The sequence below is a fragment of the Kryptolebias marmoratus genome, linkage group LG11, assembly GCF_001649575.2.
Source record: "Kryptolebias marmoratus isolate JLee-2015 linkage group LG11, ASM164957v2, whole genome shotgun sequence".
Taxonomy (NCBI): domain Eukaryota; kingdom Metazoa; phylum Chordata; class Actinopteri; order Cyprinodontiformes; family Rivulidae; genus Kryptolebias; species Kryptolebias marmoratus.
In genome coordinates, this window is record NC_051440.1 from 12,061,964 (window position 1) to 12,078,301 (window position 16,338).

A 16,338-nucleotide genomic window follows, 5' to 3' on the forward strand; every position below is an offset into this window, starting at 1 on the left:
CGCAGCAGCGAAGGAGCAACACCAAGGTCGGGATACGAAATTTGGTCTAAAAAAAACTTGAAAACACAGAAGACCAGCGGTACTTACATCAGTTCATGGCGGTGGTTACAAACAACACGGGCAAAAGCGTCTGCAGCGCCCAGCTACTCCTCCGTAAATCCAGCAGGAGATTCCTGCAGACGTAGATCAGCAGCAGAGCATGACCACACCAATCAGTGCTGGGAGGGACTGACCCCCACCCTCCCCCCCTTTTTTACCGCCCCTCCACCCTTCTTCTTTTAGCTTCACAACCACAGAAATTACGACCACAGGTGAGAGGTTATGAAACGCGCCTCACCGCTGCTCCCCGGCACTTCCTCTGCCCCGCAACACATCCGCATCCTTCCCCCGGCATCATCCTTCAAAGCACACGGCTCCCTTAAAAAACTCTCTTTCAACACATTTAAAGGACTTGAAATCCCCTCCAGCTTGGCAACAATCTGTGAAGGATCTGCAGTTCCGCTACAGCCCGGGACTCCTCTGTACTAGCGAAAATCCATCCGCAGTGTAAACTGCTGTATCGGACTTAACCCCCGCGCTGCCGGGACGCACCGGTCCAACCATGTGGCTCGGGATGTGTGTTACGCTGCTCCCAAAGTATGCTGCAATACGCGCATAAATCAGGGTCACGGTGCCAGCGACATCCCACGTAAGGCTGTTTCGCAAGCGCAAACCACCCACGAGCACGTTTCATGTTTTACACTGCAGCCGAGGACGTCTCGTTGCTAGGAGCTGATCTGCGTACGAAATTCAGCACAATTCAAGAGGCTGCACTCGCAGCAGAAAAACAGTCCTACGGAGGGAAATCAAAGCTGGGACAATCGCATCCGCGACACAGAGGGCTGAACAGGGCCGTGCCCAAGAGCAATTTTTCAAAACCAGTTTTGCTTTCGTCTCCTTGCACAGTTCGTACAGCTGTTCAGTACAATTCATTCTGTCCCAGAAAATAAACCCAAGCATCCCTGAGAGCAAAACTCAGAAATGTGTCCTTTTTCAGGCTTTTCCAGACGCCAGTTTTGAACTCAACGCAACAAAATGGAAAAATCTAACCAGACATAATGTTGTACATTATATCGAAGCATTTTGTCCGTAGTTACACATATGCAGTGCAGCTGCTGCTGACGATGGACCTTGTTAACTCAATTGGGCTCTTGTCTTTGATTTCTCCACGCTCTCCTCCTCCTCTTGCAATACGAAAACACGCGTGCAGAGAGGAGCTTTCTGGACGGGCGGGGAAGCGTGTTTTCTTCCGCCGCAGCCGTGACGCGGCTGCACGAGTCGCGTGGGTCACTTTGGTGTCACGTTGGCGATTCGTGTGACCCTTTCTGTGAGCTGACTGAGCGATGACTGGTAAAAAACACAAAGAGCAGCAGAGAAGGGTTTAAAGCCAGGTTCTGAACTTTAAACAAAGCTTTAAAGTAACACAGATTAGCTGAAACTGCTGTTACAGTTGCAAGTGAACAACGTTCTCCCTGTATTTGTTTGGTCGCGATCACAGCCGCCTACTGTTTAGGGGAAGGACTGCAGGGAGTGTAGCGCCCCTTAAAACGCAGGAACCAAAAGCAATACAGCTCCATGTCATAATCAGTCTGGCTTTTAGGAGAGCATAAAAGAAACCTAACTCCCAGTGAATAAGATACAAACAGCTAAACCTCTGCTATGATTTAATCTAACAGTGAGCACATCTGAGATATTGTCCACCCCCCATGTCCAACCCTGGTCCTGAAGAGGCCTCTATCCTGCATGTTTTAGGTGTTTCTCTGCTTTGACATGTCTGATTTAAATGAATGAGTGATTAACAGGCTTCTGCAGAACTTGAGGATCTGTTGAAGAACAGGGAAACAACAAAAAGGATGGTGGCCCTCCAGGCCCAGGATTGGGCACCTCTGTGCAGCGAGGTGGAAGCATGAAGAAAAACACTAAACATGGTCTAAAAATGCAACCTCACCGATGAGCTACAGTTAGCTTCTTACTTGCGTGTTGGATGGGATTTTCTAGTCTGCGAGTGTTACAACTGAGTGCATCTTTTAACTACTATTGTTATAAAAAGTACACAAAGTGCTGAGAAGGTTGGGCACAAACATTTCTTTGAAAAGTTTGATAAATGATGTAGGCTTTGCAAATTTTTCTTCCAGTTTTAGTTTGAGAAATAAATCATCTTAATTAAAAAAAAGAAAACAATCTGTTGCTTTATGGTATTGATAAAATTGCAAAATTGACCATAATCTCAATGAGACTTTTCACCAAACAGCGCGGACTGTGTGAACGATAACTGACTGAGCCCTGAAAGCCAGCTCCGATCGTGCAACCTTTCGTCGATAAGTGAAAATGTTCCCGTTTACAAACTGGATAGTTACAGCTCACACAGAGAGGAAATGTTGGAAAGACAGAACTGACGCGCGGTTACAGTCTAGCCAGAAGGGAGATCCAACTTGAGGGCATTTTTGCTTTTCAAATCAACGTGGAGACACGTCTGAGGAAGCCCAGTGAAGTTCGCCAAACTGGCGTATGATGTTTACAGCGAAGCAGCAAAACGATGAGTCAAAACCAACAAACCAGCACCTGTGATACTATTACACAACACTTTATGATTGTCTATTTGTAGCCATTTATTTTACAATATTAGTTTGTAAGGGACACGCTGCATGGTTGAGCAAAGAAGAATCCATCCCGTGGCAACCCCAAACATCTGCATCACACGCCGACTGCACTGAAACGTTCCCCGTTTATCTCTTTCCGCCGACATAAAAACACAGGACAGATTGATTAAAAGATGAATCAGCGCTTCCTAACGGCGAACCTTCAGTTTCGGGTCATGTTAAAATGATGCGCGGGGGCCACTGCAGGAGAAATTACCGCAATATTATTACAGTTCGAAGTGGCGACACTTTTACGTGCACTTCATCGTGCTGGACGACGTGAGGTTAACCACGTAAAACTCAAATTGTTTTTTTTTCCCTTCCTGAAGTACATACGAGCCACCTGCTAAACTCCAAGCACTTAAACCCGTACCGCGGTCTTGTCCAGGGCCGTTCATGCCTTTAAAAACTCTGACATTTACGAGACGGTTACGACAGACTGCTGGAGCAGCATAATCTGCATACCCCATGACTGCCCTGCTCTGAGCAGGTTAAACAGCAGGAAGTGGTAAAAATGTGCTCCTTGCACGGAGTAATTACTGATTTAATTCCGAGTAAAAAAATGTAAAGTCGGCCAATGAAAAGATAAAACAAACACAATAAAAGTACACCTTAAAAAAAGATTGAAACTATATCAAAATGTATGCTACGTATAGAAAAGACAAAAAAAGCTTTTAGAGTAAGTTCTGGGACATTATTTTTATTATTTAATTTGTTGCAATTCATGTTTCAAATAAAACTTTCTGACAAACAATACTGTTTGATCTAATGTAGCATACTGCTAATGGCACTGTCTTGTGTAACAGTTACAAAAAAACAATATTAGTCATTTAAAAGTTTATTTTCCTTGCTTGTTTCCAACTCTATAGTGATAGTGTTTTATTTCTTTATGTCCAACATGTCGTTACTGAGTCCATCTGCTGTTTAGCACAAAATATAAAATCTAGAAAATCAGGAGGATTTGTTTTTCCTCTAATAAACAGAAGGATTTAAATTGAAGGTTTAATATTCGCTCCTGGAGGAGGGCCTTCAGCGTGACATGTCTATTTCCAGGCGGCGCAGCCTGAAGTCAGTGATCGTAACCAGAGCCTCCGAGCGTCCCGAACGCACGGAGCAGGAAATCAGCTCCCGGACTCAATCAGCCGGGGTGGAAGTTATCAGCGCCTCGCACAGGACACCGGGAGCGCGGAGATAAGCCGCGGCACCAACCTGCTGCCCCACCTCCTCTTCATCGCAGTGATTGAAATGAAGACAACCGAGCCAAAGAACAACAGCGACGATAACGGGGTGTTTCTGCGCTGTTAAAAAAAAAAAAAGGAGGCTGATGTTGAAATGTGAGGGATGAAAAACTGCGCCCTGATAATTCCACGCCCCATTCACTCGAGGATTTATGACGGGCCTGATTTATGCATGCACGCCTCTGTTTAACAGGAGCTATAACCATGACAACTCAGACAGAAGGTGCTAGCTGCGAAATCTGAGCTTGACCATCTATCAAATCCGTGACTTTTCGACGCCCATCAAATCAATCACAATGTAACTCACAATATCTCCTAAAAACGCACAGGAAAAAAAGCACAACTAATGACGTTTATCTACATGCAACAAAGTGTGCTTTCAGACTGTTTGCATTCTTAGTTTCAAAACACATTTCTCGCAGTGTGACTCCTGCTTCCTTCAGAGCTCATATGGTTTATAAAAGATGACGTAACTGTGCTAAAAAAAAAAGTCTATGATTTATTGCAGTTCCAGCAGTCCTTTGCGATACTGATATTGCCCTCGCTGGTGTTAGGATGACAATAAATTTGCGATATATCGCGCAGCCCTGCTAAATATGGTCGTGTTTACAGAGTGACAAGTGAATGAGACAATGTCAGAAAAGGTAATGATTTTGCGTCTACTGGGAGATGTTTTTGAATGAAATTAAAGTTAGAAATGTGTCATAGCCAACAAGCGTTCAGTACTACTACACTTTAAGGTACTTTTACACCATCCGTGGTTCTGACACATTTGAGCAGCGATATAAGAAAGAGCATTCACAAAACTACGAGCTGATTCCAAAACTCCTTTCCCTTTGTAATTAGTAGCAGCTCAGGACAAACACCAACACTGAAACTCTGAGTTACCACGCTTTTGGTTTTTAGCATCTTTTGTCTACAACGTCAGCGGTGTCCAATCCTGGTCCTGGAGGGCCACTATCCTGCGTGTTTTAGTTGTTTCTTCCAAGTTCTGCAGAAATCTGTTTTCGCACATTCACTCAGATCAGGCGCGTCAAAGCAGAGAAACATCTAAAACCTGCAGGACCAGGATCGGACACCACCGCTTTAACATCAACCTGAGCGTAGTGCAGACACCGACTTCTTTGACCATTTCACAAATAAAACCACCGACTTGTTCAAGCACATAATTACACACACACCACAGTCCAGTAATGTCCCCTCATCAGGACATCTGTTGTCACCAGCGAATGGACAAGCCCTCCATTTCAGACGGTCTTTATAAATACGCACGACTACAACACTGCAGCCTGTCAGATTCAACTGAAGCAAGCAAAATATCCGATCCGTTTGCCCTTGAAAACCCACGATGACTCAGATGACGGCTGCTCCCATGACCACTTAGGGCCTGGTGATTTACAGGCCATCATGTATGGCTGCCCTTGAGCGGCCATATATTTTCCTCCTCGCAGGTGACATGTTTGCAAGAGTCATTTCCTTAACCAGTCCGCGATCCAATTTACTCAGAGAGGGAGGGTCAATTCCATCATAAAAATGAAACATCTAATTAGTGCCGCAAATATCATCTGTCATTGGCCCCTCTTACCTCAGCTGACACATCTATTAAGCATGTGCAGCTGCTGCTCCGCGCAGCGTTACAAACACGATGACACGTTTTAGTCACAGGCCTGGGGGGAGTCAAGAGTTGAGACGGGGCAAGAATGAATCATCAAACTTCTACCAATCAGGTTTCAGAGCAATGCTGCTCCGGCTACAGCTCCTTCCTGTCTAAAACGCAAAACGAGAGAAGTCAAGTTGTTTGGTTAGATTCTTGCTTCCTCGAGCCATATGAAAAGATGGGAATCAGGTGAACTAACCTGTAAAAACTGCGCCGACGGGAAACATGCAAGAGATTCTGTCCAACAAAACTGTAAGCATGTTTGAAACGTATCTATTCTCACATGGAACATCAATCATTCACCACAATAGCCAAACAAGCCTGTTTTTTTTTTTTTTTTTCAAGATTTACATGTAAACCTTTCATTTTCAAGGAGCTCCTCTGAAATAAAATGTCTGTTTACAAGATTATCTCTGTAGCTGACGTCAAGCGAGTCAAAACGCACTGATTTCTGTCCGTTCGTGTGCTTTGATTTGTTGTTCCTAAGTGTGCACACAGACCACAACAAAAGAAAAGACAAAAAAAGGTTTGGGACTTTGAAAATGAAAGTTGCACCAAAGCATTTTGGCAACAGAAATCATGCTGGTTGAGAGAACGAGCAGAAGAAATCCATGGCCCCACTACTTTCAAGGAAACATCACTTAAAAAACAAACTATTATTTCTTTTGCTTTTTCTATTTATATATATATATATATATATATATATATATATATATATATATATATATATATATATATTTCTTTAGGGTATATATTGGCTCTGCTAAAAAATAAACTATCCAAGTAATATTGTTCCTAATTAAACCCAATTATGACATTTATGTGATGTGAACTCATATTTAACACTGCAAAAGCCCCAATGCAAAGTCAGTTTTAAGAACTTAATAGTCAAATTAGAGTAAAAGTAAACATTTCCTAATCATCTTTAAGACGACTGATGCTAAATAAGAACAAAACAGAATAAGAAATCAGAATAATTCTGCCAAGCACGAATATTATATTAGAAAAACAGGAATGTTTGAAATGTTATCACCTCCATCTCTGTGTAATAGTTATGACCAAACAACAGCAAATGTGCAAAAATAGCAGGACCAAAGAGCTGTATCGGCATACTGCAGGTGATGACAGGTGTCTTCACTTTCTGAGCACATTTTATAGGGAAATAAACACAAAGAGATGCTGCATTTTATCCAAACACTATTATATCCCACATTATAAATGACCCCACAAATAGCTAACATGACAGTGCATTATTTTGAAAAGCAAGCGTCCCAGTGTTACCACAGGACAAACAGCTAATAAATTGCCGTTTTGCCCCCTGGTATTAATATACAGAAATACTACTTTATTAGCAGAGCATCAAACCAATGGGATGACCTTCTATTAAATGTAGAAATAGTGATGCCATATTTCCAGCAGCTGCCTTCACGTTACCGCTCCCTCCTTATCCCCCCCTCGCAGACGGACTCTTTAAGAAACCTTGCAAATAAAAATAACCCCCCTCCTTTTATTATGTACCCCGTTGGGCAAATGAAGCCCCTATAAGCCGGCCGACATTTTGTTCCAGAAGCTAGGCTAGCTCCTGCTCGTTACCTGGACGCGCTCAGAGCAAGCCGTCCGAACGATGACAGCCGGGGACGGGGGGGCTTTTCGTGACTCAACACAACCCCGCCATGAAAGCTCGACAGCAAACGGGGACTGTTAATTGTGATTTCAATAGGGAGGGGAGTGGGGCAGAGAGGGAAGGGAACAGGGGGAGGGAGGTAACATGTTGGGCAGCTAGCTATCCACTGACTTAGCAGGTAGCTAAAGGTACCTCGGCTCGGACCGTTATCGCTCGGCTCTGCCCGCAGGGGGACCCGTCCAGTTAGGAAAACAACGCCCCCCCTCCCTCCCACTCGTGGACAGGAATAAAAAATATTCACCTTCACAATAGCAACGGTCCTCGCGGCGTGCTTGTGAAAATCTTAACAGAGAAGTAAGGAAAATAAAAATTAAAAAAAAAAAAAGGAAGGGACCTCCGTGGCGTGTGGCTCCAGAGCAGCAACTGCCGCCGCACTGCAATGGCTCTCCACCCCCACCCCCTCCTCTGCGCTCTCGCTTCGGCTGCCTTCTCCTCCGCTGCCACACTGACGGGGCTCGCTCGGAAGAAACCATTCCGGTTCGACCGCGGGGGGGTGGTGGTGATGGATGGGGGGTGGGGGGGACGCGCAGCCGGGATGCGGGGAGGATGTTCGCAGCAGCAGCAGCACCGAGCGCCATTCCGGTGTGAGCTCGAAACAGGCGGCGAAGATGGAGAAAACACACCCAGGGAGCTTATTTCCGTCCCCCGCTGACCGCTCCGGCACCCGCCGCCGCCGGCGGAATGGACCCGGCTGACCGTTATGTCACCGATTTTAATCAATCAGGAGTGATTTTTTTTTTTTTTTTGGTCAGCTTTTTTTTTTTTCCATTTCATTTTTAAATAATCAGCACGGTTCAGGCAAATTGTTCTCAAATTAAAGGGCACTCGTCGCAAACTATAAAACAAAACGTATAAAAAAGATTATCCTGAACTACATCAGATGGTGCAGTTTGAAAGAGTTCACTCCAGTAGTTTTCCAGATTTATTGATGTTTAAGCCTGAAATGCAGGTACGCACTCTTGAACCTAGATAAACAAAAATAGACCAATTAAACAGCTTCTTATTGTCTTTGTCTGTTTAAACTTGGCTTATGTTACTGAACAGTTATTGTTTGCTTAAGATGAATGTTCTGCTTTTTTTTTAAGTTATTCATTTTTATCCTGAACTTTTTCTCTGTAGAACTTGGAGCTGATGCCTTCAGGCCCAGGCCTCCAATGAAAAAGCCGTCTTGAGATCTCAATGGGACTCACCTGGTTAAATAAAGGTTAAATGAAACCCAAATAAAATAAAACTAAATGGAGCGGTCAACCCCTCACCCCCTCCATCTTGTCTGCATTTGCGTGACCGAAGAAAATAGGGCGCGAAAGGCGCTTTACCTTGACGTCGTGTTGTTCTGAATGCAAAAAACAGATAAATAAATAAAAAGATGCAATGAAGAAGTCGATTTACATTTAAAACGCAGCAAACTTCCAACTTTTTTTCCGAGGCGAAGCTGAGCTACGTTGCCCAAGCAGTAATGACATGCTGCAGAAAGTAATTTAAAATGCAGAGGATAGAATTAAAATCCAGCCTACAGTCACGATGCTCAATACCCCTTCCCATGGGGCACAGATTTAATCAATATACAGTATAATGTAAATTGTGCACTGCACCAAACCCCACTCTAAAGACTCTATATCTCGGACACTTTAGTTGTTGTTTTTTTTTTTTTGGGTGCGCTGGCCTTTCTTGAACTCCCTAATTCTCTGCAGCGCCTATTGTTGTTGTGCATTTTATCACTTTGAGGCCGCGTGACCGTTCTTGTCACCTCTACCTGTGGCACTAATGAGCCCCAGAGAAGATAGGGCCTGAATGTAAAGCTGCAGGAGCGCAGAGGTCCAGCGCTGCTGCTGCTGACGCCGGGAGATTGCTGCGGAGTCTATTGGAGGATCTGGAGGAAACTGGGAGGAGGTGGTGGTGGTGGTGGTGGTGGGAGGGCATCTTGAATGGAAGACTGCGAGACGGCCAAGGTCATACGAAATAAAAAAAGCAAAGGCAGTCACATTTCCTAAGGGGGAGTGGGGGGAGTAAACAAAGTGTGACGAACAACAGTTGGAAAACGGCGTGAATATAAAGAAAGCTGAAAAGGGACAGTGAACAAAGGGACTCTCTCCAGACTTTTTGGATGTTAGGACAGCCTCGAGTGGGCTTTATGGGTGAGCAGATAATTTAACAAGTTATCAACATTATCACAACATTAACATTGTCTAAACAAGAAATAATACAATTAAAGGCCTAGCATCCCTTAAAGAAATCCACCTAGCCTATTGCCTTTTATGACAGAGTCTTAAAATGAGAAATGACAGAGCTCCTAAATGACGTTACGCACAATCTCACACAACCTCACAAGATCTGTTAAAGCTCAAAGTTTGCGCTGAGGATGACTTTAGCTCAATATCTTGAATTGGGATATTTTGCTAACACGGCACACAAATGAACACCCAAGCACACATACAGAAAGGCAAAGGTCACATCACATGAGTGTGAACCTTGTTTCTTTTTATCTGCAGCAAGTTGCAGAGGCTTCACGCTAAAGTGACAGTTCAGATTATTTGAAGAGGGGTTCTGTGGAAAGGTTATGAACAGTTAACATCTTACCTGCTCAACTGTTAAACTCCAGTCTCAAGAATTTAATTGAGGTTTGTGGAGATGCTATTTTATAAACCTTTACACCGATGGTAAATTTGCATTAAGCAGTTATTCCAGCAGAAATATTATGATATTCCTGCTCTCTGCACTAGTTTACAACCATAAAACTCTGCACAAAGAACTGTTGTGAAACTGAGAGTGATGTAAAACGTTAAAAACAGTTTTCACATGAACCACAATAATTTTCTTTAGACTGGAGTTGATTTAAGACAGCACCATTCCACTTTGCTCTTCACGTCACTCAGAGTAGCTGACTGCATCAATCTGATCTGAATGAAACTATTTCTTCATACTGAGCTCATACAAGGAGCTACCTACAACAGGTAAGATAATGATTGTTCCTAATCTTTTCACAGAGCTCTCTTCGAATGATCTGAAGTACCGCTTTAGTGTACGTCTGCAGAAGCCCTTGAAACACCCTCTGTTACTGCCCAGCAGCACGGAGGGAGTCTCACATGTCGAGAAAAAAAAAGAGAATGCAGCTTTTATCACCTCAAACAAGAAACACAGTAAGGATCCGCGTCAGGGTGAATCCTGCGAGCGCAAAGGGAAATTAGGACTTCACAGCCGGTTGGGTCTTAGAGCGCACCGCCCCTGAAGGTGAGGCGGGTCACCTCGGGAAAACGGGGCTGCTGAGCAAAGGTTGCTGTGGTTGTTTATGAGCTTTAATGAGTGTATCTGCCCCGGGTCAGACAGACACTGAACGCATCACTGCAGCAGAGGAAATCCAACCCTTTCGTGTGTCGGCCGTGTGAGGAAAAAAAACCCTGATATGTTGTGACATATTTGCACAGAATTCGATGCTGTTGTTACACAGTGGTGGCTGTTTTTTTTATTTTTTAAATTTATATATATTTGAATATAATCCTCCAACAGAGGTAGTTGTTGTGCTGCCCTCCATCAGCTTCACTGACCTTCAGCGTGAGAGGGCAGCACACTGACATGACATCAGACCAACCAGTTCACGGGGAAAAAACGTGTCAGAATTACAAAGTGCGTCACACTCGCTCGCCGCCTCACAGGGAGGAGGGGGGGCTCGTAAGGCCGGCAGGTGAACCGGTGTTTTATGGCGGTGTGACCTCAGTGACAACAAACTGAGCATATGAAGAGGTAAAATACTAACATCCAGGGGGTCACACTTAGCTGTGGCCTTGTGTTAGAGCTACTGATGCTACCAACTAACCCCGTCACTAAACACACCTCATCCTCCAGTAAAATATGTATCGGTCAGGATGTCACTGATGCAGTCAGTTCTGCAGTTTGACCTCTTCTGTAAGACGAAGGCTGCAGGAAGAAATACTGTTTGTGCACTAGTCAACTCTGAGATATGCTTACATGGCTTCTTCAAACAAACTGAAAGGAATCTTCCAAAATACATTTCTATATAATCTGTTTTGCTTAATTTAAATATATATATATACATATATATATATTTAAATTAAGCAAAACAGAAAAAAACACATGAATTTAAGCATGTTTTCCACATGTGATCACATGAACATAATGAAAATGAAACCAGAAACATGTGAAAAACGTGTGTGTCACATGTTACCTTCAAATTCCTCCGCATGTGAAGTCCTTCTGCTTTTATTGTCCATGTCTGTTTGTTTGTCTGAACCTCACTGAACAGAAACTAATCACTGAATGAACATCAGCAACTGATTAACTTTTGGAGTCAACCCAAATCAAGGAGGTCGTCACAGCTAATGGACTTTAGCAAACACAAAAATGTCTTTACCTCACCGAATGTCACAGATTTTAGCTACAATTTGGCGTGGTAGTAGCTGAGAGTCATGCCCAACATGTACTCAGACTGATAACATATCATGCAAGATATCACAGTGTTGCGTGGGACTGTGTATAATATCATTTCTAAGAGTCAACCAAAATGGTTATAACATCGTCATATCTCAACAAAAGAGGAATGGAGGCCTTTAATTTCTGTAGCAAATGTATGACTTTTGCAAACATTTCTTTAAGTATCTAATTCAAAAATTGCAAACGTAAAAATAATAATAAAGCAATTGCAAAGCAAGGAAAACACTGTCAAGGTGACAAGAAATGTTATAGCGACAGTGATTTGTTGTGTGTCGTTTTCTCCTCTGAAATTAAATTTGCACGTAGATAATTTTGTTCCCTGGTCCAACATGTGCACACCTGAAACAGAAGCTGTTGCAACGCGTCGACCAATCCAGCATAAATAATGACATACAAAAAGAAAATCTGTCTGCACATCAGCGCATATTTAAAAAGAAATGTTTGTGAATTTCATTGGTTTGTGCTCGATTTTTATCCCAGTAAATTAGGTTTTTAAAAAAAGCCAGCAATAATCTAAATGTTGACCGGGAAAAACGGCACAGGGAGTAAAAAACAAAACAAAAAAAAACACTCCACAAAAACAACAAATCATGAACACACAAGGTGCTTTTGACGATGTGTGTATCTGGATTTAGCATTTTGCCCATTTTTTTAGAGCTGAACTCCCAAGCCTGGTTCAGGGAGGGAACACAGATACGGTTTGTGACCCCCTCAAATGAACCTTTAATCTCTGTCTGATTTTCCCACCAACAGCCGAGAGCTCAGACACATCAGGGCGGCCGATCATGTGACAGCAGGCCACCGACATCCAAATCCGCTCGGGATCAAACGACTCATGTACAGGAGCAAAGAAGCAATCACATAAGTACGTTTATGCCCCGGAAGGGGAGCACACACAAATGCTAATAAAGATGAACAATTCCAATCAGTTAATGCGGATTGGGCGTTACGGGCAAGAAAGAAAAAAAAAGAAGAAGATTTTTAGCTGTGAATCGGAAAGTTAAATTAATTTGCTTTTATGGCTCAGATCTCAGTCCATAAAGCTGATCCGCTGGAGGGGAATGGATGCTTTTAAAGCGGTCAATTCCTGATCAATCAAACGGCCGGCTGAAAATGGAAGTGGCGGATTCATTTTTCTGCGTTGAGTAACAAAATATTCAAAAGGCTCTGAACTTTAACGGCTCCAAAGCCGCCGTTGTTGTTCAGCGACGTAGCAGAATTTTATAGGCGAAATGCGACCCCCCCCTGCTGCGATTTGCCATCTAAATTTAAAACGAACGAGGCTGGTGTGCATTTTAACAAGCCGTAAACGCGACCTTCAAACAAAAGGGTTGTCTATTTATGGCTGAGGGAGGTCAGGATGCAAAGTAAAGCAGTTGAAGGCCTGGGTGGTCTCGCATCCTCTGCTCCCTTTGGGTCTGACTCGAAGGGTACAGCGGAGGGCAGCTGATAGGGGTAACAGAGACAGGAAGAAAAATGAAGAAAAATCACCCGGGGGTAAATTACCGCAGTGCGGAAAGAAGTCAGACAATACTATAAATCTCCTCTCCCTCTCAATTCAACTGGAAAATATATTTTATATATATATATATATATCATATTTACAAGTTGACCCGTTGTCTATGAGAACAAGTCATATTAAAGCTTACTTTTGTCCTGCAGAGTGGCTCAAGCAGGAAGCAGGCTGGGGTCAAAATGGGAATCAAACTCCCCAAAATCATGAGCATCCTTGGAAATCAGCTCCTCCCATTCATGTGGCAGCTCAGTCCCTAGTTTCTTACGGCACTCTGCAAATGAAATGTTTTCTGATTCCATGTGAAAGCCAAGAACGATTGCGAACTCAACAGTTAAAGACCCGTCCTTTCGCCTCAGGTTTATAGGACAGTTGTTCCATCAAGTCCCTGAACATTTAGGTAGTTAAACTCTGCCCTCTGCAGGACTTCAGCTGAACACTTCTTACACATGTCGGACCTGACAGAGCCAAGCCCGGCCAGACAAACCGTGCGAGGAGAATGGAGGCAGTGAGGTGGGTCGACCTGCGTGAGTTCAACCAATAATAATAATAACACTTTGTGTACAGATGATGAGGAAGCGGGAGCTGTGGTTGTCCACCCACGGATCTGCAGTGATGGGTCGGTCCTGTGTCTAAACGACATATGGTCCCTCCCAGGGCACCGACACACATCCAGCACGTCCGGAAACATGGCAGACGGCACCAAATGCGCACTTTTTAAAACACAAAATGTACTTCTCGCCCTAACTCGTCGTCAAACACCCACTGTAGCCGTTCAGACTCCACACAAGCTCTGAAATGATACACAGCAGAAGCGTACATGTTCATTTCTGTATAATAAAACTGTGACGTATAAGATTTAACACTAAAAACAGGCTGTTATACATTACAGCACCTGTTTCTAAAAATAACCTTTCAGTGAGTGAATGAGTTTTAACAACAGAGGGGGAAAAAAGTCAAAGTTAAAAAGTAAATTCCCTAAATGTAGGGTTTTTTCTATAAGACTTGATAGACTTTATTGTTCTTCGTTAGCCATTTTGGTCAAACCTTGAAAACACCATCCTGCACACTCTCATCCGATATCACACACAATCTGTCAATGCTTCGAGGATGTGTTGTGAATGACGCTCACCTACTACCACACCAAACTCTAGCTCAATACTTGCAAAATTGGCTGAGTTATAGCCATTTTTGTGTGTTTGCTAGGATCACTTTGCTGTGGTGGCCATCTTGAAGTGGACTGAATCCTAAAATTAATCAACTGCAGATGTCAAACCAACAAACCGGCACCATTAAAATCCATTCACTGATTCACAAGGTATTTTGCTAACGGTACAGACAGACAAAGATACACATACAGGGGCAAAAACATTATCCCTCTATCTTGGCGTTTGGCAGTGAGCAATAATAAGTTCTTAAATCAGAGACAATCAATCAGAGACAGCACAAATGTAGGATATATTGCACAATTTCCACATAAAATATATATATAAAAAAGAAAAGAAGATGACAGCATTGCTTGGCCCATACTACAGTACAAAGAGACATATCGCACAACTTATTCCCTTTAAATATTTTTAAAATTTTTATGAAGCTTTACCAGTTTTTCTAAAACTGAACCAATAGATATGTCATATTCAATAATAAATCCAACTCAGTGATCATCTGAAGGACAGACTGTTTGCTGGATTTCATGTTTGGTAAAAAAAAAAACATCTTTAGATTAATACAACAACTTTATGTGTTCATCTCATGATAATCAACCAGCAGCCAGTGTAACATGCCAAACATCTACAAACGTAAGCAGCAAAGCTCATGATTGATTAAATTAATTTGGCAAAGCTTCAGTTTTATGTATTTGTAATGCTTCACCCCTCCACCACCTTGATTCCTACGACTGTTACGTCACCCTGCTGGTAGTCCTTCACTTGACCTCACACCCCAGAGCTCAGCTGCGTGGAGCAGCACCAAGCCCGTCAACAAACCAAACATGCATCAAAGTTCTATTAGTGTGGTATAAATAGATCCAGACAGCCCAAAATATGAAATGAGCTGCTGGTCTCGTGCCACGTTTTCACTAATCCACGGCTGCAGCCGCTTACCGCCCAGGTCTCTGCGCAAGTCAGCAGAGTTGTTGGGATTTATGCAAGTTTGACGCTCCTCGCTTAAGATGATTTGTAGCTGACGAGCAACACAAGCTCAACCGTGAAGCCAATTTAAAGGCACAAACCATTTTCCTCAAATTGTCCGCTGACAGATGCGAGTGTTGTTACACCGCGTCCTTTATGGACTGGACCAGATGAAGTTACTAAGAACTGTACAGGAAATCCATTTTGAGCTCACTGACAAATAGACATTTAAAAAAAATGTAATAATAACTTAAAAGAAGGCCCCATCTCTGCCAATATGGACAATTTGTCCTCCATTTTGTTCTCTGTCCACGCATTCTAGGGTTATAAAACAGCATTTGCATCAACCACTGTGCGATTTTTGATACTGGAGTTGTTTTAAGGTCTCAGGTCCACTCAGCATAGCCGTTAGCTTCTTAAAATGGTCAGAAATAATAAATATTCTTCCTCGAACTGAGATTATTTAAAGACCTGCCTACAACAGGTATGATATTATTTGTTCCTAAACTTTCCACAGAACCCTACTTCCAAAAAAAATCTGATTTACTAGCATTATATTGGTAATTATTGTTAAAGAACCTATAAGAACAATGTCACAAAGTAGTCCACACGTTAGTACATGACGTGTAAAATGATGGGTTTGGATACAGACTGTGCCCAGGCCCTAGAGTGACCCACCATATGTCCCATCAGTGGACATATGGACAGACCTTCCTCCTGAGTTGCAGCCTGAAGACATGAGCGCAACATCTGCCATCGCCTCCACGCAGCACACACACACACACACACACACACATGTAACCTCCACGCATGACCAGAGTCACATGTAAACTCCCCCCTGAATCACCTCCAACCAGCCCTCCGGCGCTTAGCACCTAAAGGACAAACATGAAAGAAAATAAAGTCATCCAATCGACTGGGTTACATAACAGACCTGTCTCACTACGGGGGAAATCGGCGGCTCCAATCACAGAGCCTCCCATCACCCCCCCC

General features: G+C 43.2%; 1 protein-coding gene across 10 annotated transcripts in view; it reads right to left on the reverse strand.

Moving 5' to 3' along the window:
* The window catches only part of tjp1b (tight junction protein 1b), a 73,769-nt gene that overhangs the window by 26,092 nt on the left and 31,339 nt on the right, over nt 1-16,338 (reverse strand). The window contains exon 1 of one of the 10 annotated variants that reach the window (XM_017405838.3): nt 7,499-7,673. The exons of 8 other annotated variants lie outside the window; for them this stretch is intronic. The gene's annotated coding sequence lies outside the window, so the exon portion shown is untranslated. Of the gene's footprint in view, nt 1-87; nt 188-7,498; nt 7,674-16,338 lie in introns of those variants that run through there. One more of the 10 variants, XM_017405839.3, reaches the window with a different exon arrangement.